Raw genomic sequence first — 26120 nt, forward strand, 5'->3', positions numbered from 1 at the left:
AAGATGTGTAGCTGCTGTGGAGAAGGCAGGGGCCCTGGGCTGGGCTGGTTGATGGTTCCTCTCGCAGTGGTGGCTGTGAGCTTTCACTCCCCATGCTCAGCTTCCTTTGCTCAGGAACTGGCACCATGACTCTCAGCAGCCCTCCCTGTGGTCTCCTTAAAGAAAAGGAGTTTCCTGTCCAAGCGTATCTTTCTCTCCCTCCCTCCACAGGACCCTCCTCCCCAAACATCAGCAGAGGTTGATGATGCTAACACATTTTAAAATGCTAATATATTTTAAAAATTATGATAAAATATCTGTAACATCAAACTTGTCCCTTTAACCATTTTTAGGTGTACAGCTCAGTGGCATTAACTGAACATTATTCTGCAGTTATCACTGCTGTCCCACTGCCAGAACTTTTCCCATCTTCCTAAACTGAAACCCTGTCTCCATGAGACACGAACTCCCTATTCTCCCCTACCCCCACCCCAGAAACTCCCATTTTGCTTTCTCTCTTTCTCCCTTTCCTTCCCTCCCTTCTTTCTTTCTTTCCTTCTTCCTTCCTCCCTCCCTCTATCCTTCCCCCCTCCCCCGCCTTTCCTTCTTTCTTTCTCTTTCTTTCTTTCTATGGCTGCACCCATGGCATATGGAAGTTCCCGGGCTAGGGGTCAAATGGGAGCTGCAGCTGCTGGCCTACACCCCAGGCACAGCAATGTAGGATTTGAGCTGCATCTGCAACCTTCATCACAGCTCATGGCAATGCCACATCCTTAGCCCACTGAGCAAGGCCAGGGATCAAACCCATATCCTCAAGGAGACCATGTCAGGTTCTTAACCCACCGAGGCTCAATGGGAACTCCAGAGAGGGTCTTCTTGAAGCCTGAGTTTACCGTTCCCAGGAAAGATAGCTTGAATAAATGATGCTGCCTTCTAAGTCTCAGGTGTCCCAACTAATCAGTAGGTCATAGCAGGACCTGCTTTTTAGGGTCGAGAGGGTTCCATGGGACTGTACATATAAAGCATCTTACATAGAGTCTGACAGGAGATGGGCACTCTGAGAGTATCGCTATTATGGATGGAAGGTATTCACCCACCCAGGACTTATCAACCACCTGCTGATGCTAGGCCTAGGGGAAAGAGACGCCTGCTATCTGTCATGTTTGTTGATTCTCAAGACACAGGCTTTGAGATGCAAGGGTCTTTAGAAGCAGCCACTCATCTTCAGTGACCCAAGCAGAGATGTAAGGGAAGTAGAGGTCTAATTTTTGAAAAATGAACTTCTTCTTCCAGTTCAGGAATATTCTAGAAAGTCAGCCCCATCCTCCAGGCTTCCATGGAGTGTAGATTGGGAGTCATTCATTGCCCATGGGGGTTCATTTTAGGTTGGTTCTTTCTCTATAGCCTATATTCTTCTTTGATTAAGCAAGGCCAGCAGGCACTTGCCATTTATATCACACTGTGGGTTCCCCTTTATTTTTATTTTTTCTTTTCTGTGTAACTTCTTGTGGGAGTCTGTCTTGGGTCCTCAACTAGACTATCAACAGCTTGAGGGCAGCACCATCTCATGTATTCTGCCCTATCGTTCAGTAAATATTTGCTCAGAGAGTGAATGGGGATCTTCTAACTAGATACAGCCTCCGTTTCCTTATCTGTAAAATGGGGACAATAGTGCCAGTACTGACCTCAAGGGATGTTTGGAAGAATTAAGTGAATTAAGAATTAAGAGTAAACATTGCATAATCAGGAGAGTGCCTGGCAGATAGGAAGTCCCTCCTGAGTGTTATTTCCTAGAGATGACAGTTTGCAGTATAACGTGGGGGCTCCAGGGACTGGTGGTGGGTAATATGTCATTAGGGAAAACGTGCAACTTTGACCAAGCATCCACTCAGTGTCAGGTGCATGCCAAGCTCTTGACACATGTCACCTCCTTTAATCCTCACGACAGCCCTGCAGGAGGTGCCCTGTCCATCCCCATTGTAGAGACAAGGACATGGAGGCCTGGGGCACTTGGAGTGACCACAAGTATGAGGCACAGCCTCCAGCATCGAGTGAGTGTTCATCTCCCTCTTTCTTCTCTCAGTCTTCCTCATCTTCTTCCCCCTACTCTTTTGGATCCCTCCACACTCAGTATCTCATTTGTGCAATAAACACTTTCCCTTGAGACTGAACAAGAAGTAGGTGGGTGATGTCAAGTTCTTTCCCGCCTGCCTGGGACCTGGGACCCAAGGCTGTTCTCAGGACTTTGTGATGCAGCTGGTCTCCTTTGCTAAAAGAGTCCCTGAACACAGGCCGAGAAATAGTAAATGGTGTCCCTGTTCCCTGAATTATTCGGGACTGAGTGCAATTCAGCAGAAGCCCCATGACCCTCGTGCTTGCTTGCCTTCAAACCTTTCTCAGGGGAAAGGTTCTGTGTGCGTCACAGGCACCACCAAGCCCCCTACCCCTGCCCATTGGCTTCATCAAAATCAACTGGACCATCTCTGCAAATGCCCTCATCACATGCCTCCAAGCCCTTCTCCCTTTGCTAGAGCTGTGGGATTTGGAACCTGTCAAGAACAACTCTTCTGTACTCTCTTTTGATCCGCTTTCATCATCTCCCCTACTCTTGAGCTGCCACCAGCCTGAGTGTAGCAGTGGCACCTTGCAGAAGCAAAGGAACACGGATTTGTAGCCAGTGGGGTCAGGCTGGAGGGCCACATCTGTGGGCCCTTGCGCAAGCAGCTTCCACTTTCTGCACCTCAGTTTCCTCATCTATAAAGTGGGGGTGTGGTCCTTTATCTCCATAGCTGGGCTCTAAAGGTTGGAGATTATGTAGGGGAAATATTTATCCCAGTGTCCAGCAGGAGGAGGCCCCCAAGAGATGGTAACATGTTTCATTAGCTTGATTTTTATCCCTGTTCCTCAATTTAATTTGCAGTTCATGTCTTGCTCAGGACACATGCCATCTTCCTGGAAGCCTTTGCCTCCACCAGAGATCTGTGATGGACACTATCCATAGTGATAGAGACAGACATACAGCTTAGGGATGCTGTACAAAAGTGAACAGGGGGGCAGGAGGGGGCCTCTTGGAACCTCTTGATGTGATGGCACCCAGTGTGGCCTTTGGTGGGCAGCTGTCTGTCTCCGTCAATCTGCCAAACCACTCTGCTACATAATTCATCTTGATGCTGAAATCACACTGAAGGCAGCAGAACCCAAAGGGCAGGCGAGTTTGCATATTCAGGAGAGGCGGGCCTCTTGTTTAGTTTCCCAGGTACCTGTGGCCTAAGAGGAGGGCCCATGACTCAGTGTTCACCGTTGCAATCTTCCCCTGTAGCAGTAAGACTCCAAGTGGTGTCATTTCCCAAAGATTTAAAGATTGTACTTGACATTGCAAAGATTGTACTTGACATTGCTACCCCAATCCGCCAGTTGAGATGCCAATTGCCCTTGATTCCAGGGCACTGTGGAACAAAGTGTCCAAAAGTGCAGCAATTTTCTTTCTACTTTAAAAATCCACTTGCACAGCTTCCCAGTTCTCCTCCTATACCCTCAAATACACAGCCCCGGCTTCTTTTGAAAGTCACCTTTACGGCATTTTCATCCCATGTTGGTCCCCACCTCCGGAGCCCTGTCCCTATTTTTGAGAAAAGATTTGCAGATTTTCCTCTGAATCAGAATCTGTTTGCCTGTGGCTGGAAAACACTGCCTGGCATTTAGAAATGCGGTTTCCTTGGAGATGGAAACATCTGCCTGCAGATCTGGGGACCTGCATGACCACAGACCAGCTTCAGTGCCTGGGCGGGAACTGGAGAACAGATCTCTAGATGTGGAGCAGAAGCCATAGTCCTGTTTCTCTTTTTCTAAGCCGGCCGCGTGCCACAGAGCAAGACCCCTTTGACGTGATAATGGGACAATAAGAACTGAGTTTTCTTTTAAAAGATCACTGTCATTTAATTAACCTGTTCAAGACATTTAAATGAGTAACACACAGCCAAATTCCCCTTCTGTCTGCTTATGTCAGGGGCTTAGGATAGTAGTTGACTTGTTAGTTCCTTAGGTTAATAGCGAGAGGCTGAGTTTTGTTCACTCTTCCTAAAACTATTTCTTGAGCTACTATGTCCCGGGGTCTGTTCTAGACACTAGAGATGGAGCAATGAGCAAAATGACTATGACCCTGCCCCTATGGAGTCAGTCTCCTAGATCAGGGATCAGAAACCATGGCTCACAGACTGAATCTGACCCATTGCCTAGTTTTATAAATAAAGTTTTATTTAAAATCTTATTACAAAAGTTTTGTACATGTAAGTTTTATTTGAACACAGCCTTCCTTCCTTTTTACCCTCCTTTGGTTTGTATTTTTTCTTCCTTCTTTCTTTCCATTTATTCTTTTCTTTCCCTCTCTCCCTCCTTCCAAATTACATACACATTACACTTGTGGTTAGCATTTTCACTGGAAAAGCTTTACACACATAGTCAGATGTGGAAGTTTCTCCCACTCCCTCACTCCCACTGCCTTTCTTCCCATTCTTTTTCTGTGACCTTAAAATACATCATTGGAATATGTAGTAACTATAGTCAAAAGTTATGCAAATGTGTCTGTACACATCTATGTTTATGTACATTTGTAGAGACAAGATCACACCAGACGTGTTGCTCAGCAGTTAAGTTTCTCCTCAAATCAGTGTGTCTTTGAATTTTCCACATTTGCTCGTGGAGAACAATTGGCAAACCATGGCTCTGGGCCAAATCTGGCCCACTGCTCGTTTTTGTAAATAAAGTTTTGTTGGGACACAGCCTCACCCATGTGTTTAAGTGTTGCCCAGGACTGTTTTTCTGTGCTTCATTGGCAGAGTTGAGCAGTTGCGACAGAGACCCCATAGCCTGCAATGTCTATAGTATTTACTGTCTGGCCCTTTACAGAAAATGTTTGTTGATCCTGGCTATAGAGCTGCCTCATTTCTTTTTAATGACTGCATAGTATTCTAAAGTGTGGTTGCATTGCATTTTATTGGGCCACTCCCTTTGTAAGACATATCCTGCTTTGCTCTCTTTACCTACTCCAGAGGTGACCCACTAAATAGGGCTGTCCCTGCAGTGTGCCAGAATTAGTGTAAATACCGAGGGCTTTTCTGATGGGGAGGGTGGTGAAGCCCAAGCCTTCAATGCTTACAGCAGAAATGGACTTTGTGGCCTCTGCAGTTGTGTCCCTGTGTCTGCCCTGGAGAGCGTCTTTTGGTGATAGTTCCCCTCTCTTCTTCTGGCATGCTTCAGCTCTGGTCTGGCTAGACACTCTGGCCTTGAAGTCTGGTTCTTGGAGAGCCTGAGTGGACACCGGCCATGTGAGTGATACTTTATTTCAGAGTGTCAGCCTGTGCCAGACCTGCCAGTAACAGTCCAGGCCACTGTCATTGCTGTTGAATTACCAGGCAGAGCAGCGGTTTTCAGGAGTGTGGAGGTGGCTTTGGAAAGCTTGTTAAAATGTGGATGTCTGGGCCCCACCCTACAGGATTTGAGAAACGCTGGAGTCGAGAGTACTTAGTCTGACATAGTGAAGCATGGAGCTATAAACCTTTTTGAAAAAAAAAAATTGTGCTCTGATGGTCTCTCTGCAGGGTGCACTAAGGGTCTTAGTTTGCAAACAACGGAAGCCCACTCTAGCTGGCTTAAGCAGAGAACTAACCGATGTGGAAGATTCTGGGGTAACTCTCAGGGTCCCCTGGAAAGCTCAGAAAGGGGTGGGACCCAGGGTGTCTTGGAAGCTCTAAGTAGCAGGAATGACTTGAAAGGGTTTTGGGGGGGAGACACCAGTAGATGAACCAAGCTTCAAAGTTTTTTATTCATTATGTGTCACACCATACAAGATTCATATTCTCAGAGTTCCCACTGCAGCTCAGTCAGTTAAGAACCTGACACAGTGTCTGTGAGGATGCGGGTTTGATACCTGGCCTTGCTCAGTGGGTTAAGGATCCGGCGTTGCCGTGAGCTGTGGCATAGGTCGCAGATGCAACTTGGATCACGCATTGCTGTGGCTGTGGTGTAGGCCGGCAGCTGCAGCTCTGATCTGACCCCTAGCCTGGGAACTTCCATATGCCTCAGGTGTGGCCCTAAAAAGGAAGAAAAAAAAAAGAGATTCATATTATCTAGAGACTCTGATGGGTCTGATTTGGTACCTGGTGACTTGGGGTGGGCAGCTGTGCCCTGGCTGACATCCCAACAAAACTGTGGACAGAGGAGAGAGAATTCCCCCAAAGGGTGGTGGGGAAGGTGAGTGCTAGTGGGTCACAATCAAATGTCCACTACATGCCACACAGGCCATTGGCTAAGATATTGAAATACCTGAGTTCTGCTGAGCAGAAAAAAATTATGTGGCCAAGCACGTTAAGTTATATCTCCCAGTGGGCCCGCCCTCTGCAGTTCTTGATCCCCAGTGAACACATTTTGTATGATAACAAGTCACTGTTGGATGCCAAAGCTGAGAGCATGTAGAAGGCCTTGATTTGAAAAACAAAACAAAACACTGCTTGCAGGCCACTGTTTTCAAACTCACATGGAAAAAGAGTTTCCGACTTTCTTCTCAGAGTCACTGCAGGGCAGTCATGACTTACTGGAAATTCTGCACTGCTGGGATCATCGCAGCTGAGGGTTTACTGTGCTTACGCTGACTCATCTGCCCCCACAGAAGCCAGGGGCAGACAGGGGGTCTGGAGAGGTTAACCCAGGGCATAAATAAGAAGATCTGAAGCCTCGCAGATTCTGACCTGCCCAAGGTCACACCGTAAGTCTGGAGGAGAGGGGCCCGCATCACAGAAACATCTTAGTGAGGATGGATGAGCTTTCCAGGATGATCTGCTTTAAGCTCTCATTTTGCAAGTGAAGAAGCTGGGAGCCTCGGGAGGTTAAGCGGCCGGCCCCGAGAGCCCAGCCAGCCCCATCGCTGTCTGAAGCCCTCCCAAGCCCTCTAGCGCTGGCAGAGGCTGCTGTCTGTCTTCCAGACTGTGATGGACACATAGCAGTGTGTATCTTGTAGAAGTACCAGATTGAAATATGTGCTTTTTAGGCATGTCTGTAAAGATTCGCACTCAATTAATTGTTCCCAGGGTACATAAAGCTTCTATGAAGTGTTCCCTAAGTGGCAAAATACTCACAGTTTCCCTGCAGAAACCTTTCCAGCTGACCTCTGGCTTTGCAGAGAGAAGGCTTTCTGCTGGCTCACCACCTGGCAGACAGTCGTCAGTTCTGCCTTTGCCTAGGATGCTGACCCTAGGGGCTTTCACATGGAGATACCAGGGTGCTTAGAATCCACATGGTGGTGTGTTACATGCCCCAAGCAAATTTAGGTCTTAGGGAGGCTGTAGTATATGTTAGGACCAAGAGCATTGAGGTCAGGCAGAAACGATTTCAAATCCTGGCCTCTGCCCCTTATGTGCTGTGTGACCTCAGGTGAGTGGCTTAGCCTCTCTGACCCTCTGTTGCTTCATCTGGAGATGATGGTCGCCATTGTAAAGACTAAAATGAGCTAATGCCTATAAGATGCTTAGCACAAGGCCAGGCTCATAGTAAGGCAGCTGTCACAGGTACCTGTCACAAGGGACAGAGTACCACAGAGTGAATCCCTGCTTTGACAGGGAAGGAAACCAGTCTCAGAGGCCATGGTGACTTGCTAAGGAATGACAGAGCCGAGTCAGAAACGCAGTCTTCTGCTTCCGCACCCAGTGATATTACCACTTAGCACATGGCCTCCCTCGGGGTCACCCTGGACAGGTCACATCACTCCTGTAGGGTGGGTGTCATGACTGAGGAGGTGATGCTGCTGAGTTTCCCTTTCCTGGCCCCATCCACCCCTCCCTTCTTTAGGGTTCCTGATTTTAAGGGATGTTCAGTTAAGTGATTCCCATACCAACCCCGGCCATCACTTTTTGGGCTGATGGAAGCCTGCCCATGTCCTGCTGGTCCAGGGAGACAGCAAAAGCAGACCTTGGTACCAATTTATCTTGGAAATTGTCTTCTCTTCAGGCAAGGGGAGGGGGGAAGGAAAGCTAAAAGAAAACATCCAGCCACATACCGGTGAAATCTCTGCCCAAAATCAGTCATCCTTTTTAATAATGAGGGCTGTCATTGGTTCAGTCGGAAATGATGGCCTGTGTAAATATTTGGTCTGTAACTGATTTATGGGTTGGGGAACAAAAATATAAGATTAGTTCCTAATCATGGGGAGGCAGGAAAATCAGCGGGCCTGGACGCCAGCACAGATCAGGCCTGGAAGGCAGAATCGAGGTTGGCTGTCTAGGGGAGCATGGATGGGGTGGGGAAAGCTGGGCCGGACTATGTCACGGGCTTTGCCTGGAGAGGGAGCCATAGGCTTCTGGACTATTCCATGGAGCAGAAGCAGCGTGATCTGTGTCCAGGTCAAAAACTGGCCAGACTTCTGGCAAGATGCCTAGTGTGCAAGTATAAGATTGGTTGTCCCCTGCCAACCCTGAAGTCAACAACCTGGACAACTCCAGGTCTGCCCAGGCAATGCTATAAAATGGAACTATATGCAATCAGCCCATCCAGTGGAATTGACAGAGTGATTAGGAATTGGCTTTGGAGTCAGTTAAGTCTGTGATCACACCCCGGGCCTTTATTGAGATGTGACCTGGGGACAGTAACTGTGGAGAACCCCGGTTACATTCCCTGGGAAAACGGGGATCATAATTGTTTCTACCCCCAATGAGATGATGTGTCCAGAACATAGCCTCTGACCCTCAGCATCTCTGCCAGACAATCTTAGTGCTGATACCAGGAGTCCCGTGATTACTGGAATTCAACCCCCCTCCAGGTGGGCTAGTACGGGCACTTATCTTTTCTGCAGGTTAACCACCCCCATAGCCACCCCGGGCAACAAATCCTTCCTAATCAGAAATAAGTACATAGGGTGAGCACCAGCCTGGCCTCTCCCCATGGCATTGAGGCAATGCGGATGCATTGGACGCCACCCCACTCCCTGACTCACTTCTAGGAGGAGCCCCCCAAACATTCAGGCGAAGGTACAGTGGGTGCACTTGGACCTTCATACGCTGGTTTCATTCACTGAGCTCTTACTATGTGCTTGGCCCTGAGGATCCACAAAGAACAAGTCCCACACAATCCCTGCCTCCTGTGCTTCCCAGTGGGTGGGAGAACCCACGTTCATCCCATAGTTAGAAAAACAGATGTGTGTTCCAGCCCTGTGGCTGGAGCTTGAAGAAGTGTCTAGGTGCTGTGACAAGACCCAGTCTACCACTGGAAGGGCAGAGTCAGAACAAGGAAAGGAAAGACACCAACTAAAGGCCAGGGGGCAGAGGCGGCGAGCTTTTGGGGTGAGCCAGGCATGGGCAGTGGGATTCAGGGCTGGTTTTTTTCTATTTTCCTTCTTTCAGGTAAGTTCAGACCCTACTAGGACAGGGGTTGGCAAGCTGCAGCCAAGACTCTGCCCACTGCCTATTTTGGTGGATGGTTTTATTGGAATCCTCACCCGTCTATCATGTGTGCCTGCTCGGGGCTGCACTGCAGAGTGGAGTAGTGGTGACAGGGAGCGCAGGGCTGGCAAAGCCACAGATATATTTTCTCTCTGGCTGAGGCCCTCTATCCTGGAACACCTTTCTATTGCTCTCCTGACCACTTTTTGTCTCTTGTACTCACCCTGGATCTGAAGTGCTTCTTAAGTGGGTGGGAGGGGAATGTGTGTATGAGAATAACATGCTCTTTCCCCAAATCAGGTCCTGGTAGAAAGTCTCTTGTACATTGAGAGCTGATCTGTAACTGAGCGAAGTTCAGCCTTAAAAAAAAAAAAAATACTATATGTCTGTTCTTAAGCATTTTATGATTTTTGGAGTTCCCATCATGGCTTAGTGGGTTACAAACCCAACTAGTATCCATGAGGGTGCAAGTTTGATCCCTGATTTCGCTTAGTGGGCATTGCCATGGGCTGTGGTATAGGTCACAGATGCCGCTTGGATCTGGCTTTGCTGTGGCTGTGGCGTAGGCCGGCAGCTGCAGCTCCAATTCAACCCCTAGCCTGAGAACTGCATATGCTGCATGTGTGGCCCTAAAAAGGCAAAAAAAAAAAAAAAAAAAAAACCAGGAAAAAAAAGACATTTTGTGTTTCTCAAGTGCATTTTTATGTTCATATATAACATATAATTTATATATATTTGTTTAATTATATATTATTTATCATACATAAAATACAAAACTATATACATTTAATTATATATCATATATATATTTAAAGTATACATATGTGTTTAATTATAGATCATCTATAATGTATTTGAAACATCTATACAGCATAGATATATGTTTAATCATATATCACATAACATGTAAAAATATAAAAGTATATATGTTTAGTTATATATCATATAATCTATAAAATATTAAAGTACAAACATATGTTTAATTATATAGCATATATAATACATAAAATATAAAAATATAAACATATATTTAATCATACATATATAATATATAAATGTGTACCATCTGCACAATTTATATATTATATATAGTTAATATTATATGCAAATATAATATTGTATAATTAAACCTACATGTTTAATTTCTAGGAATCTATAAACAACCACATTTTAATACCTGTCAGCTAAATCTGAGATATCAGTTATGAGCTAACTGATACCAGCCATTTAGGAAACAAAATCTGACTCAAATTTGATCTTAAATTTAAAACTTGAAAAAAATAATGAAACGTTTGAAATATTAAATACCAATTGAGCACATTATTCCATGCCCATACCTCTGTTTTCTAGTTTTTTTTTTCATTTTAATAAAATAAAGAGGGGAAATTCAAGCAAAAACACTATATACCATTTAAAAATTATCTTTTATTATTACAAAAGAATATTCCTGTTACTAAGTCCAAATGGCAAGGAAAAGTCTAAAAGTAACAAAACACCGGAGTTCCCGTTGGGGCACGGTGGAAACGAATCCAACTAGGAACCATGACGTTGCGGGTTTGATCCCTGGACTCACTCAGTGGGGTTAAGGATCTGGCGTTGCCATGAGCTGTGGTGTAGGTCGCAGACAAGGCTTGGATCCGGTGTTGCTGTGGCTCTGGCATAGGCCAGCAGCAATAGCTCCGATTAGACCCTTGGCCTGGGAACCTCCACATGCCTCGGGTGCAGCTCTATAAAGACAAAAGACAAAAAATAAAGTAAAATGATAAAATAAAATAAAATAAAATAAAAGTAACATAATATCTACTCTGGAATTTGCAGAGTAGATATTTTGCTGCTGCCTGCTGCCTCTTGTGTAACCTTAGACTGAGTATCTCCATCTAAGACAGGGGATCCGTATGACACGTCGGCTTAGAAAACATCTCACGTCTCTTCCTCTCACCCTCATCACACTGAATTGGCCAGCAAGTTCTGGGAGAGCTGAGTCACCAGTCCCTCCTCCTCCACCTCCATGCCTGAGACCTTGGTCCATGCTGCCAGCATCTTTTGCCTGGGTGCCTCCAGCAGCCTCCTCTCCTGATCACCACTTTCCATTCTTGCTTTCTACCACCATCAACTCTCTACACGTTGGGCAGAGTGATCTCTTAAGAACAGAATCAGATTTCATCATCTTCCTTCTTAAAACTCTCCCGCAGTTTCCCACTGCTTTCACAATCAAACTCCCTCTCCTTACAGTGGTCCCTGCGGCCTTTCTTCTCCTCCTTCAGTATGAGTTGACTTGCCCTGGCCTTGACCTTCCCTCACTGTCTGGTCCTTTCTTCCTTCAAATTTTTGCAAATCTGGTCTCTCCTTGACATGCCAGTCTCAGCCTGAAGATCATGTCCCCAGCGAGGCCATAGCACCTAGTCAGCACACCCGACTTTGCATCTCCACATAGCTCTTATTATTAACCAGTCTTTCCTTATTATTTCATCTATTTGTCTGGACCCCTTACCGTGATACCAGCCCAGGGGCAGCATGCCTCTTGTCTGCCTCCCTCATTGCAAGAGTAAATATGGTTTACTCATTCCTCATTGTCCTAGGAATAGTTATTGGATTCAGGTTTTTCATCAAGATGAATCTTTTAAAAATACAAATGAGGTCATTCTATACACATTGTTTTTGCCTCTGCCTTCAGTAATAAATGTTGGTGTTTTTACTCTCCTGATTCTTTTAAACACCTACTCCGTTCCATCAAATGGAATTACCACTTAATGGGCCAGCCCCCTATGATGCATGTTTTAGCTATTCCCAGTCTTTTGAGAAGCAAAGATAACTATTTAAAGGGGGGATGGGAGGTGAAATCAGAGAGGAGAGAGAGATGGGATGGGGCAGAAGCTCTGGTGGCAGACAGTGATCACCCTGCCCTGGAATGCCCAGAACAGGATGATGTACAGCAGCCGAGTCCAAGAGAACTTTTGGAGATGATGGAAGTGTCTTATATCTGCTGTGTCCAATATGGTAGCCACTAGCCACATGCGACTTTTGGGCATTTAAATTGTGGCAGTAGGAGTTCCCATTGTGGCTCAGTGGTTAATGAATCCAACTAGGAACCATGAGGTTGTGGGTTCGATCCCTGGCCTTGCTCAGTGGGTTAAGGATCCGGTGTTGCCCTGAGCTATGGTGTAGGTCGAAAACGTGGCTTGGATCCTGAGTTGCTGTGGCTCTGGCGTAGGCCGGTGGCTACAGCTCCGATTGGACTCCTAGCCTGGGAACCTCCATATGCCGTGGGAGTGGCCCAAGAAAATGGCAAAAAGACAAAAAAAAAAAAAAATTGTGGCAGTAGATGTTGCATTTAGAATGGATAAGCAATGGGGTATAGCACAGGGAACTATATCCAGCCTCTTGGGATAGAACATGATGGAAGCTAATATTAAAAAAGAATATATACATATGTTTGACTGGGTTATTTTTCTGTATAGCAGAAATTGGCTCAACATTGTAAACCAACTATACTTTTTTTTTTTTTTTTTTTTGTCTTTTTGTCTTTTTTTGTTGTTGTTGTTGTTGCTATTTCTTGGGCCGCTCCCGAGGCATATGGAGGTTCCCAGGCTAGGGGTTGAATCGGAGCTGTAGCCACCGGCCTACGCCAGAGCCACAGCAACGCGGGATCCGAGCCGCGTCTGCAACCTACACCACAGCTCACGGCAACGCCGGATCGTTAACCCACTGAGCAAGGGCAGGGACCGAACCCGCAACCTCATGGTTCCTAGTCGGATTCGTTAACCACTGCGCCACGACGGGAACTCCAACCAACTATACTTTAATAAAAATTTGTTTTTTCTTTTTAGGGCCACACCTGCAGGTTCCCAGGCTAGGGGTCTAGTTGCAGCTATAGCCGCAGACCTATACCACAGCCACAGAGACTCAGGATCCGGCCACGTCTGCGACCTATATCACAGCTCACGGCAACAGCAGATCCCTAACCCACTGAATGAGGCCAGGAATCGAACCCACAACCTCATGGTTCCTAGTTGGATTTGTTTCTGCTGTGCCATGATGGGAACTCCAAAAAAAAAAAAAAATTAATAAAAGAGGAGTTCCTGTTGTGGCTCAGTGGGTTAAGAACCCAACTAGTGGCCATGAGGATATGGGTTTGATCCCTGACCTCGCTCAGTAGGTTAAAGAACCAGCATTGCTGCAAGCTTCAGTATAGGTCACAGATGCCACTCAGATCTCACATGGCTGTGGCTGTGGCATAGGCCAGCACCTGCAGTTCCAATTCAACCCCTAGCTTCGGAGCTTTGATGTGTTGCAGGTGCGGGCGGCCCTGAGGGGGAAAAAAAAAAGAAAGTAAACAAAGGTAAAACAACAGCAAAAGAGAAAAATGTTAAATTGTGGAAGTTGAGACTGATAAACAGAATTTTAAATGTTATCCTCCTGAATTTAAATTTAAAATTTAAAACCATGTAGCTAGGTTTAGGCAAAGGGCTTTTTATTTACCACTGAGAGTTGTTGCCGATGCCTGACCCTGGATGACTCAGGCCACTGTGACTGGGCCACAGGGAGAAAAGGGAACAGGACAGCAGAGTGTTCATTATTTAAATGCAAAAGGTCAAGAGAGAAGCTGTCACATGAGGGAAAATAAATCCCAAGCATACTCTGGTTCTCTTTAGGATTTTTTTCATGGACAAGGAGTCTAGAACAGGGGTTGGAAGTCTTTTGCAGGAAAGGGCAAGATAGTAAATATTTTTCCCCATACAGCCTGTGCTTCGACTGACCCTGTGGTTGTCAAACTAAAGCAGTCACAGACAATGTGTAATGAATGGGCGTGGCTGTGTGCCAATAAAACTTTATTTATAAGAACAGGCTGAGAGCTGGATATGGCCTAGGGTTGGCCCATAGTTTTTTAAACCTCTGGACTAGAAGAATCTGGCTGGATCTGCTCAGTTCAAACCAGAAGGCAACTTCCCAGAGAACAAAAGTGGAACAATGCCTCAGATGGAACCCAGGGTTTCTTAAATTTTGCACACCCAGCTGGTGTGCCAGGCAGCCTAGGCGACTTGTTTCCAGGGAAGGACAGTTTCTGGTGGATCACACTTGAATTGGAGGTATGGTGCAGACTCCTGCTTTCTAGCTAGGTCTGTGCTTTCTAGCTAGGTCTGTGCTTTCTAGCTAGATCTGTGCTGGTGCAGAAGTGCTGCACGAGGTGGGACTGCCGAGAATGGGCTGGGCCTCACGTTTCCTCTGTAAGCCCTGTAGCATCTAACACATTGCGCTGCCCTTCCAGGGTGCTTGAGTGACCTGTGCGGGATTTGCAACCAAGTGCCACCTCCTCTCTGTGAACTTTAGTTTCCTCATCTGTAAAAGGGGTGTAACTGTAGCACCTTCACCACAGGGCTTTGGGGAGGACCGAGTGAGTTACCACAGATGCAGGGCTGATATCTGGACTGTAGTGAGCGCTCAGAGCACTACACAGATGCACCTGCTATGCTGTTGATGGCAACCAAGAGGCAGACGGTCCTGGAGGGCTCTGAGCTGCTCATCCTTTAGCCAGGTGTTTAAGGATGTGAGGAAGGGCGTTCCCGTCGTGGCTCAGTGGAAAAGAACCTGACTAGTATCCATGAGGATGCAGGTTTGATCCCTGGCCTTGCTCAGTGGGTTAAGGATCAGCTATGGTGTAGGTCACAGACATGGCTAGGATCTGGCATAGGCCGGTGACTACAGCTCTGATTCGACTCCACTTGCCACATGTGAGGCCCAAAAAGCAAAATAAATTAGTAAATAATTTTAAAAAGGATGTGAGGAGGGAAGACGTGATAGCGTTCTAGCAGAGTGAAGGGAGAGAGAAGCTGAGGTAGCGCTGGTTGGAGGGGAGAGGAGACTGGAAGAGAGGTGAGGCCACGTGCCTTTGGAAAGTAGGAATTTACTGGAGACAGTGCAGATTCATACCAAGAGGGTGGTGCCAAATCTTACCCCTTATAGGTTCCTTTTATCTCGCGGGACCATTTCCCCACCTCGGTGACAGCCCTCTTTAAAAAACAAGGTGAAAGGCTTAGATTGGGGAAGTGACTTGCCAGAGACCACATAGCTAGCACAAGGGGTGTGGGACCACCATCAGTCCTTGCTGAACACATTACTGCCCTGTCTGCTGTCCTCATCCATGGAAAGCCAGCCTGCACCCTGCGGAGGTCCCTCGGAAGTCCCTTGGATCACTTCCCAAGAGCCTCATTACCCCCGGACCAGATTCTGTGACTTGGGATCCATGTTCCTCCCTAGCTGGATCCTGTGTCTTAGGAGCTGGGCTTGATAGGATAGAGGCAGGCAGCATCTCTTCTCTGGCACCTTAGCAGTTCTGTTTCCTACTTTGGGGACACTATGCTTTGGTTCTTGCAGGAATCTGTTCCCTGCTCCAGGTCTCTGTGTGACCAGGGTGAGAAGGAACCCCCAGTCTCATGCAAAGAGCCCCAGAATCCTAACTTCCAGTCCAAGAAGATGTCTGGGTTCAGGATCCCGAGCTTTAGGGGGAAATTCCCTCCCTGGTGCCTGACTGGGATGGTATCACATGTTGTGGAGATCTGGGTTCTGGATTTGGACCAGTTGATTTTGAATCCTGGTGCTCTCTGGACTCAGTTTCTTCATCTGTAAAATGAAACTGCATGTGAGGCTTGGTGTTAATATTCACTTGTGCATTCATCCAAAATATAATTTGAGGGGCACTCTGTATGAGGCATTCCCATTGGTGAATAAGACTGAGATGGACCTCATATTCTCATTGGGGGAGACAGAGAACAAATGAGAAAATTAATGCATCACTAGAATAAGAATTTCATCAAGTGACCAGTCCATCCCCCAGTGACCTCCCTATCAGAGGCAATGGGTGATTCTCTTCTTTTAGTGATAAAATTATTCTGAATGGTGCCAAGGGACCCCTTAGGATGTAATAGACACTGATGGCGAGAGCCTCATGGAGTCCTAGGAAAAACACAGTAGAGGGGAAGGGGTCCCTTGAGCAAGTGTTCCTCACCAAGCCTTTTCTCTGGATGCCTTTGAAAATCCTGCTGTAACTGCCCTTCTTCCAAGAAGGCTCATGCCTCCCAAGTCTGGTGTCATCATCCCAGCGATGGGTCTGTGTGGTCCTCAGACCTTCCTGCGCTTCTCCTGAGGCAAGACGTCCAGGGTAGAGAGGACTTCTTTGGCTTTCATCATGGATACTTATCCATCTTCTCTTGGTTTTGAATCCTGACCTGTTTCCATATGGAAGAACTTTGCCCATAAGGAGCCTTAGTCTATGTCTAGAGGAGAAGAAATTTCTTGGCAAGGGATGAATGCAAGAAGAGCTACCTAGCTTAGGTGCCAGATACTCTGTAAGGCACTGAATCACATCATTCCTTCCTTCCTTCCTGCCTTTCTTTTTCTTTTTCTTTTTTTTTTTTGTCTTTTTTGTTGTTGTTGTTGTTATTGTTGTTGTTGTTGTTGTTGTTGCTATTTCTTGGGCCACTCCCGAGGCATATGGAGGTTCCCAGGCTAGGGGTCGAATCGGAGCTGTAGCCACCGGCCTACGCCAGAGCCACAGCAACGCAGGATCCGAGCCGCGTCTGCAACCTACACCACAGCTCACGGCAACGCCGGATCGTTAACCCACTGAGCAAGGGCAGGGACCGAACCCGCAACCTCATGGTTCCTAGTCGGATTCGTTAACCACTGCGCCACGACGGGAACTCCCCTTTCTTTCTTTTTTCTTTCTTTCTGTCTGTCTGTCTGTCTGTCTCTCTCTTTGCTTTTAGGGCCACACCCACGGCATATGGAAGTTCCCAGGCTAGGGGTTGAATCAGAGCTGTAGCTGCTGGTCTATGCCACAGCCACAGCAACACAGGATCCAAGCCACATCTGTGACCTACACCATAGCTCACGGCAACACCGGATCCTTAATTCACTGAGCAAGGCTGTGTCCTCACCGGATCCTTAACCACTGAGCCACAGTAGGAACTCCCTGAATTACATAATTTCATTGGCTCTTCCTACAGCCCTGTGAGATAGAGGCTTTATTAGGTATTTTTACAGGTGAGGACATTGATGCTCATAGAGGTTCAGTAATTTGATGAAGGTCACACAGCTAGGAAAGGGGAGAAACATACTTTCTGTATCACTATTATTTTTTATTGCTATTATTTTTCTAATGGCAGTAAAATACACATCACATAAAATTTACCATTTTAAAGTGTATAATTCAATGGTACATTCAGAATCTTGTGCAACTATCAGTGCTATCCAGTTCTAGAACTTTCTCATTGCTTCCATTGGAAACCCCAGACCCACCAAACAGTCATTTCCCATTCCCTCTCCTGACCTCAGCCCAGGGAAGCCACTAATCTGTTTTCTATCTCTATAAATTGATGTATTCTGGATATTTCATGTAAATGGAATTGTAATATGTGGCCTTTGCTTGTGGTTTTTCTTTCACTTAGCTAATGTTTTTGAGGTTCATCTACATTGTAGCATGAATCAGCACTTCATAATACTGAATAATATTCCACTGTCTGGGTAGAGCACAATTTGTTTATTCGTTCGTTTGTTGATGGACATTTGAGTTGTTTCCACATTTTGACTGTTGTGAATGATGCTGCTGTAAGCATTTTGTGCCCTTTTTGTTTGAACACCTGTCCTCAATTCCTTTGGGTGTGTATCTAGGAATAAAATTGTTGGGTCATATAGTAATTCCGTATCTAACTTGCTTAGGAGCCATCAAACTTTTCCACAGTGGTTGCACCATTTTACATTCCCACAAGCAACAGACAGGGGTTCCCATTTCTTCACATCCTGACCAACACTTTTTTTTTTTTTTTTTTGTCTTTTTAAGGCTACTCCCAAGGCACATGGAGGTTCCCAGGCTAGGGGTCAAATCGGAGCTGTAGCGTCTGGCCTACGCTACACCCACAGCAGCTTGGGATCCAAGTCACATCTGTGACCTGCACCAGAGCTCAAGGCAATGCCAGATCCTTAACCCACTGAGCAAGGCCCGAGGCCCGGGATTGGACCTGCGTCCTCATGGTTACTAGTCAGATTCGTTTCCACTGAGCCATAACAGGAACTCCCCGCCCAACACTTATTATCTTATTTCTTTTCTTTTTTCTTTTTTGCCTTTTTGGGCCACACCCATGGCATATGGAGGTTCTCAGGCTAGGGGTCTAATTGGAGCAACAGCTGTCAGCCTACACCACAGCCACAGCAACACCAGATCTGAGCTGCATCTTCAACCTACACCACAGCTCACAGCAATGCTGGATCCTTAACCCACTGAGTGAGGCCAGAGATCAAACCCGAAACCTCATGGTTCCTAGTTGGATTTGTTTCCACTGCGCCATGTTGAGGACTCCCCATCATCGTATTCCCTGATTATGGTCATCCTAGTAGGTATGTAGTAGCATCTCATTGTGGTTTTTATTTGCATTTCCACAGTGACCAATAATGCGGATCGTCTCTTCAGGTGCTTGTTGGTTATTTGTATATCTTCTTTGGAAAAATATTGATTCAAGTCCATTGCCCACTTTTTAATTGAGTTTTTGGTATTTTTTATTTTATTTATTTGTTTTTTTTAATTTTCCCACTGTACAGCAAGGGAGTCAGGTTATCCTTACATGTTATTTTTTATTTTTTACTATTGTTTAAAACTTTTTGTAGAGCATACCTTTCATTCAGAAGTAAAATGCACAATTTTTGTGTACAGTTGGAGAGTTTTTATTTATCAATACACCCAGATAACCACCATCAATCAAGATCCGGTTCCCAGAAGGATTCTTGGTTCCCCTCCCTATCAATAACCTTCTCAAAGAAAATCTGGCCTCTCCTGCTATAGATTAGTTTTGCCTGTTCTTGAACTTCATGTCAGTGGACTTGTAATGGAATCATATGGTATATGCTGTTTTCTGGCTGGCTTCTTTGATCCAACACTGTATCTTTGAGACTTTGCCATATTGTAGTATAGCATAGTTTTCTCTTTTTCACTGTCATGCAGTAGTCAAATATATGAGCATACAACCATGTATTTATCCATTCTACAACTGATGGACACTGAGATTGTTCCCAGTGTTTGCTTGTGTGAATGACATTGGCATGAACATTCTTACATGGCCATTCATTTTGGTTGAGGATACAGTACCCCGAGGTAAAACTGTTGGGTCAGAGCAAATGTTCAGATTCAGTAGATACTGTCAGATGGTTTTTCAGAGTGGTTGTACCAATTCACAATCTCACAAGCGTTTTATGAGAATGCTGGTTGCTCTGTATCCTTGCCAACATTTGGTTCTGTCTGCTCTATTTTAGCCCCTCTGGTGGGACCTATACTAGAATTTACTTGACATTTTTTTTTTCAACCAACATCTCTTTCCCCTTCCCCTTTCTTCCTCCTCATCTCCTTCTTCTTCTTTTTCTTTCTTTTCCTTCTCCTTCTTTCTCTTCCTCTTCTTCCTCCTCTTCTTTTAATTCTCCTTAGTATATCTTATACAAGGCTGTATACTGGGAAATAACTGCATGAAATTATGGATTTGATGTGCAGAGTCAATATTTCAAATTTTAACTGTTAAAATACAAAAAAAGGCATCTGTGTCTCATCTGAAAGTATTGCCTGTTCCTCCACACCTGGGGAAATGCAGCTTATGCTGTTTGACTGGCTCACAGGTGGGTTTTTTTTTTTTTTTTTTTTTTTTTTTTTTTGGCCAGGGCCCCTCTTAATTCTTGCCATGTCTGGAGCATTCTTGAGCCAGAATTGAGGGTTGTTGCCTGTGGCCAGGGGGCAGAATGGATTCTCAGTAAACATCCTTCCAGTGTTAGACTTAGCAGCCCTTTGATTTTCCAAACTTCCCCCTTCCCTGGGCTCTGAGAAGCTGAGCTGAGAGCCCCAAGTTACCCCTGCCTCCATCCCTTCTCTCTCGAGAACTAGTGTTATTCTTTGGTTTTGAAAATCGTCTTTCCTGGAGGTCTCCTCTTGGCTGTTCAGATCGAGACAACCGCTAAGGATTTAAATGGCCCAGTTTGAGAGGGAGGGCAGCTTGTGCAGTCCTGGGGTAGGCCAGTGGGCATTTTTTCCTGTTTGGGACAGTGGCTACCAGATTCACACCCCAGGGTGTGTGTGAGAATGAGTACTTGAGCCTGTCCTCCTGCCACACCCGTGAGGGGCTTCCTGTTCCCAGGCCTGCCATTTCCTCCCAACCATCAGGGCCAGATGCCCCAGACCCCATTAATGAGATGCTGAGGGATTTGGCCAGTGAAAGCGCTTGTGTTCAAGGGGACAAAGCTGCACACTCAAGGAAGCCATGGAGCCATGTGAGCCGGTGATTCGCCTTAACTCAAAATCCAGCAAACTTTTGGGAGAGGAAATGGTGCAAAGACTAACCACCAGTTTGGGACTTCCCTTGGCAATCTTTGTGAAGAAGGCTCTGAGAGGCAGGCTGGCAAATGGGTATCAATAGAGAGCCTTTTGAGTGCAGGGCTTGTCTGTGAGATCTAGGCAGAGGTGGCCAGAGGCTAGCAAAAGAAATTAGGTACATCTCTGCCATCAAGGGAACCATAGTTGTGAGTTAGCTGGGAAGATACTGATAAAGAGTCATCCCAAATCACAGGTGGAAACTGGGCCATGCCCTTTAGAATTACTCCAAGTTGGAGGATGTTGGGTGGTCCCAGCCTGAGTTGGGGGACATGGACTTGGATGGACCTGGCATCGGATCCTGGCTCTGCCACTGTGGAGTGCCTGCTGTGTGTTAGGTGCTGGGGATATAGGTTCTTCCCTGTGTGGTGAGCACAGGCCATGGGGGAGACAGGCACTCAGTAACCACATAAGGAAATGCATGATGCGCATTGGGATGCGTGAGAAAAGGCAGATAGTGCTGGGAGCACGTGATGCCTGGAGATCTGTTAGTTCTGAGGGTTGAGGTCAGCGTCTCAAAGGAAGTGATACCTAAAGGTGAGTAGGTCTCCACTAACAGGCAGGATGGGGAATAGTGTCCCAGGCAGAGGGAATAGCATGTGCAAAGGCTCTGAGGTGGATGAGAACTGATGTGTTCAAGGACCAGTGAGTCAGCGGGTGGCAATTTGATGGTACAAGAAGTTGGACAGTGGGTTTGAGGGTCCTATTGAAGCTTTTGTAAGCCACAGCAAGGAAGAACAATGTTTTGAAACCCTTTGGAGGTTTTTAAGCAGGGGAGTGTCATGATACAAGGTACCATTTTAAAACCCCACTAACTGCTGGGTAGAACATACATTGTAAAGAATTAAAATCAGGGATGGTATTATTCAGCCACTGCTGGGTAGAACATACATTGTAAAGAACTAAAATCAGGATGGTATTATTCAGCCACTAAAAGGAATGATGTTTTGATACATGCTACAACATAGATGAAACTCAAAAACATGATGCTAAGTGAAAGGAGCCAGATGCAAAAGGTCACATATTATATGATTCATTTCACTTATATGAAATACCCGGAATAGGCAAATTCTTAGAGACAGAAAACATATTAGTGATTGACCGAAGCTGGAGGGAAGCAGAATGGAGAGTAACAACTTCATGGGTACAGGGTTTGCTTTTGGGATTAGGAAAATATTTTGGAAGTAGATAGAGGTAGTGTTTGCACAGCACTGTGGATACTTCTTGGTACTGAGTTGTTTACTTTAAAATGATTAACTTTATATTGTGTGAATTTTACCACAATACAAAAAAAAAAAAAAAAAGCAAAGCAAAAGAAAAATAGTGGGATTGCAATTCTGAAGCAGCAGCAGCCGCCTTCCTCCCTCACCTCCCTTAGGTGAGGGAGGAAGGCAGCTTGGACCAGAACTGTGGGGCTGGAGATGGAAAGTCATCAACCAGTTTGAAGAGGTAAGGATTCTCAGGATCCTTTTTGTTAGGATGTTCTATGCAAATGAGGCATTAGGAAGGTTGGAAGAACTTTCGTAGATGCCAACATTGGAAGAGTCGTTTGCTGTCCTTGGTAAAACCAGCACATTTTCCTAGGCACAGTTTGTGGCCCAGCCTGCCATGTCAGAGAGCCCATCCAGGAAGCCACATGGCCCCCAGGGCTGATATAGCCCCAAAGCATGGAGCTGTCTTGCCCACGTTTCATGCCATCTCACCTGGCTGCTTTCCCCAGAATTGGCCCCATTTCCAGAAAAGACATTTATATAATAGATATCTAATATCATGCAAAGATCATGGAGAAGATGTTCTTTTTAATTACATCTGCAGGATCTACCCCAAAAGAGCCACTAGATTTTAGTACACAGTTACAGTCATCAGACACAGTCAGTTGTGTCTGTTTTCCCCTTCAAGTATGGCTGGGTAATGAGGGCAGGTGGTAAAAGTGGGTCATAACATCCTGTCCGCAGAAACTTCCTTGGTAGGTGGGAAGTGCTAAAGGATTTCCTTCCTTCTGATCAAAAGCCATTTATTCTCCTACTTTCTCTTCCTCCTGTCCTCTCTTCCTTCCTTCTTTCTATCCACCTTTCCATCCTACCATCCTCTCCTTCATTAAATTCATCCATCCTCACCCTTTCTTTTTTTTTAAATGTTTTATTGAAGTATAGTTGATTTACAAGGTTGTGATAATTTCTGCTGTATAACAAAGGAATTCAGTCATACATATACACATATCCATTGTCTCTCAGATTCTTTTCCCACATAGATTATCACAGAATAGTGTGTAGAATTCCCTGTTGGCCCATCATTCCACATACCTCAGTGTGCATATGCAAATAAGTTCATTTGTATCCTTTTTTTAAGATTCCGCATATCAGCGGTATCATATGATGTTTGTCTTTCACTGTCTGACTAACTTAGCTTAGTAGGATAATTTCTGGGTCCATCTATGTTGCTGCAAATGGCATTATTTCATTCTTTTTTATGGTTGAGTAATATTTCATTATATATACGTACTACATCTTCTTTATCCATTCCTCTGTCAGTGGACATTTAGAGTGCTTCCATGTCTTGGTTGTTGTATATAGCACTGCAATGAACATTGGGGTGCATGTATCTTTTTGAGTCATGGTTTTCTCCAGATAGACGCCCAGGAGTGGGATTGCTGGAGTGTATGGTAGTTCTATTTTTAGGTTCTTTGAGGAAACCTCCATACTGTTTTCCATAGTGCTTGCACCAATTTACATTCCCCCCAACAGTGTAAGAGGGTTCCCTTTTCTCTACACCCTCTCCAGCATTTATTTGTAGACTTTTTGATGATGGTCATTCTGGCTGGTGTAAGGTGGTACCTCATGGTAGTTTTGATTTGCATTTCTCTAATAATTAGTGAGGATCTTTTCTTTTTTTTTCTTTTCTTTCTTTCTTTCTTTTTTTTTTTTTTGGCCATCTGTATGTCTTCTCAGATCTAACTCCTAGGGTAATGAAGATAAAAACAAAAATAAACAAATTGGACCTAATTAAACTTTAAAAGTTTTTGTACAGCAAAGGAAACCATAAACAAATGAAAAGACAACCCACAGAATGGGAGGATGTATTTGCAAATGAAGCACCTGACAAGGGTTTAATCTCCAAAATATACAAACATCTCCTACAGCTCAATATAAAAAAGAAAACCCAAACAACCCAATCAAAAAATGGGCAGATATAAATAGACATTTCTCCAAAGAAGATATCCATCACCCTTTCATCCTTTGACAGTTTCACCCATCCATCCATCCATCCATTCTTCCTTTCACTCATCCTCCCATTCTCCCCCGTTCCTTTTATCCATCCTTCCATCTTCTCATTCTCTTTTATTCTATTCATTTTTACTCCCATCCTTTCATTCTCTGTCCATCATTCATTACATCCTTTCACTTTTTACTCCTTTTCCCATCTATCCACCCATCCTTCCATCCATCCATCTGCCCAATTAACATCTATTTGTATACCCCTTCTCTGCTCCATCTGTGGCCACAAGTGAAGGCAAATTGACTCTCTGCTGCATTGAGCTACTGTTACACGTGTGCTGGGTTAGACTCAGTTCTTGTACAAGGGATCTGGCCTTGTCACTCAGTGACCCAAGCCCTCAAGGCTCCCATTTGTGTTCTGGAGCTAATCATGGTATCTATTGCCAGTAGATTTGACTGCATCCTCTTTATCTGCCAAGGGTAGGGGTGGGTTGAGGGAGCTGCTAGATGTTTCAGGTGAAAACAACAGTTTGGCTTTGATTTTTGGCTTCTTCAGGTTTAATCCCATACTGCACAGATACCCAGTTTAACATGGTCATAGCGACATTAGTAACAGGTAACCTGAACCCTCCTTCTGTGGTGGGTCCTGTGCACATGATCTCATAGGATTGTCATGATGTTCTTATTAGGGTAGGTGTTATGATTTTCCCCCATTGTTCAGGTGATTAAACTGAAGCACAAAGAGGTGAGATCACAGTCAGGTCCTGAGCTCCAGAGTCCCCAGCCTCAAAGCCTGTGAATTTAACTCCTACATTACATTCCCTTGGTGCAGACTCCTTTTTGAATCTCCATCACTGGACACTCATATGGATGAAATACCACCCCTTATCCCCAACCCCCTTCTCCAACTACGGGCAGGGTGAGCAGCCAATGTGAGCTGCTACAACAGAAGGAGACCCCCCGGGGAGATAATAAGCAGAGCTGCCAGCGCCGCCAGCACTATGAGGGGGCAACATGCAGGCACACTTGAACTCCTGAAAGCGGGAGCAGTGGGCCTCCTGGTGAGAGTGACTTTTAGGCTGCCTCTATGGGAGGCCTCTAGTCTTAAATTAATGCGGCTTCCCTGGCCCTCCATCCAGAACTGTGAGAATTTGCAAGGAAGGTTTGCTCTGGCCACAAGAGGGCGCCCAACTCCTGAACACACCTGTACAGGGCACTGGGGGAGGTTAATTTTGGATGCAGTTTTAACCCAAACTCTCTTAAACTGATCACCTAAACTTCTGGGAAAGGGGAGAAATGTTTCGAAACCATCCCAAGAGGTCCATTCTCTTCAGCTTGTGCCACGCTAAGGGCTGAGAGTTCCAACAACAAAAACCACGGGTTCTGACCCTCAAGGAGCTCACAGTCAGGGGGAGAAGATGGAAAATTAAAACGCAGTGTGATAAGCGTCAGTCTTCATTCAGATTGATCACTTAATAAGCATTTCATTAACACCTACTGTGTGCCAGGCGCTGTGCTCCTTGCCGAAGACAGAGAAACAAGACAGAGTCATTGACCTCAATGCACTTGGAAGACAAAGCTTAAAAGAATGCATTTGGAAAAAATAGGAAAGTGCAGCCACAGAGGTATATGGAGAATATTTTAGGAAGATGGAGGAGGAACCCCAACCCAAGCTAGGAGGGAAGGGGGAGTATCAGGGAAGACTTCCTGGAGGAGGAACACTTGACCCTGGCTGGGATGGATTGTGGTGTCAAGAAATGCTCCTTGGAGGAGAGGACATTGGAGCTAGAGTTAAAGACATACTCTAGATGGAGTTCCTTGGTGGCCTAGTAGTTAAGGATCTGGCATTGTCACAGCTGTGGCTTGGGTCTGATCCCTGGCCTGGGAACTTGTGCATGCCAAAACCAGAACAAAACAAACAAACATGAAAATTGACCAGGCAAAGCAGGGGAGGGTTGTCCAGGCGGTGGGAACTGCATAAGCAAAGGGTCGGAGGTGAGAAAGAGCGCAAAGCATGTGGTGGGGGTCCAGTGGGAGGGCTCTCAATGGGGCTGGGGAGCGGGTACTGGTGGGTGCACGCTGAAGAGAGTGGGTCGTTCCCCC

The 26120-nt window shown here is 45.6% G+C and overlaps 1 protein-coding gene across 4 annotated transcripts in view; it reads left to right on the forward strand.

The window, feature by feature from the left end:
• KSR2 (kinase suppressor of ras 2) overlaps nucleotides 1–26120 on the forward strand; it is a 414659-nt gene that overhangs the window by 216718 nt on the left and 171821 nt on the right. The window lies entirely within an intron of this gene.

This window comes from Sus scrofa, chromosome 14 (genome assembly GCF_000003025.6).
Source record: "Sus scrofa isolate TJ Tabasco breed Duroc chromosome 14, Sscrofa11.1, whole genome shotgun sequence".
Taxonomy (NCBI): Eukaryota; Metazoa; Chordata; class Mammalia; order Artiodactyla; family Suidae; genus Sus; species Sus scrofa.